A 1,493-nucleotide genomic window follows, 5' to 3' on the forward strand; every position below is an offset into this window, starting at 1 on the left:
CAAGGTCTTGATAGAAACTGCCTGACTCTTGCACAATAGCTTAAGTTCCTCAAAATCCGCACTAGTAGGTGCAGTTGTACTTCCCTGTTGAGGAAATGATTGCCTTGTAGCATACTGCTGTGGTTGCTGGAATCCAGGTGGGTTAAACTGTTTACTCACTCCTTGCTGATATGGTGGCTGAATAGCATTCTGATTATTCCCCCAGCTGAAATTTGGATGATTTCTGTTGTTAGGATGATAGGTCGCTGGCACAGGCTGCTGTTGTCGCTGATAATTATTCACATATTGAACAGATTCGTTGACAAGAGAACACTGATCCGTAGCATGAGAACCTGCACAAAGCTCACAAACCATAGCTATTTGATTAACTCCATACGTAGCCAGAGAATCAACCTTCATTGATAGCGCTTGGAGCTGGGCTGCAATAGCGGTGGCTGCATCAACTTCCAGAATACCTGCGACCTTGCCTGACGTCATCCTCTGAGTTGGGTTTTGATGCTCATTTGCAGCCATCGTCTCGATAAGATTATAAGCCTCAGTATAGCTTTTAGCCCATAAGGCGCCTCCAGCTGCTGCATCGAGCATCGGCCGAGATTGGGCCCCCAAACCATTATAAAAACCAGTGATTACCATCCAATCCGGCATTCCATGATGTGGACATTTTCTCAACATTTCCTTGTAGCGTTCCCAAGCCTCGCACATAGATTCTGTAGGTTGCTGCGCAAACTGAGTAAGAGCACTCCTCATAGCAGCAGTCTTTGCCATTGGATAAAACTTCACCAGAAACTTTTGCGCAAGATCTTGCCACGTAGTGATTGACCCAGCTGGTTCAGAATGTAACCAGTCTTTAGCTTTATCCCTCAGTGAGAATGGGAAGAGCCTCAACTTGATAGCCTCATCAGTCACGCCATTATACTTAAAAGTGCTGCAGATCTCGACAAAATTCCTTATGTGCATGTTGGGGTCTTCAGTTGCCGCTCCTCCAAAAGAAACAGAATTCTGCACCATCTGAATAGTGCCCGGCTTGATTTCAAAGGTGTTAGCTTGAATAGCCGGATGAAGGATGCTTGACTGAATGTCATCAATTTTAGGCCGAGAAAAATCCATAAGAGCTGGATCAGCTTGAACAATACGATCTCCCATGTTTACTGGTTCTTTCTGCTCAGTTCCTGAATCCGAATCCTCAAAATCTAACTTCTCCGGAGTATCAAGAACTTCGTCTTTCTCCTCAGCTGTATCTAAGGTCCTCTTGCGAGCACGAGAACGAGTTTGCATAAACGCTTGCTAAAGTACCTGAAACACAACCGAAAAGAGTAATTAACTACTACGTCCTAATCACTGAGTCCTAATGACCAATGATGGTAAGTACATAAACTAAACAAATACGCCGAGTCCCCGGCAGCGGCGCCAAAAACTTGTTAGGGCGAAATCACGCATTAATATTCACGCAAGTATACGCGTTCGCAAGTAATATAGAATACTTTCTAGTTCGT

At 44.6% G+C, this 1,493-nt stretch overlaps 1 non-coding gene across 1 annotated transcript; it reads left to right on the forward strand.

Moving 5' to 3' along the window:
- Positions 1-643: 643 nt before the first annotated feature.
- Positions 644-750, forward strand: LOC141669424 (small nucleolar RNA R71). Its single transcript, XR_012553710.1, has one exon. It is a non-coding gene; the product is annotated as a small nucleolar RNA R71 (small nucleolar RNA).
- The last annotated feature ends 743 nt before the right edge of the window (positions 751-1,493 follow it).

Source organism: Apium graveolens, chromosome 6 (assembly GCF_009905375.1).
Source record: "Apium graveolens cultivar Ventura chromosome 6, ASM990537v1, whole genome shotgun sequence".
Taxonomy (NCBI): Eukaryota; Viridiplantae; Streptophyta; class Magnoliopsida; order Apiales; family Apiaceae; genus Apium; species Apium graveolens.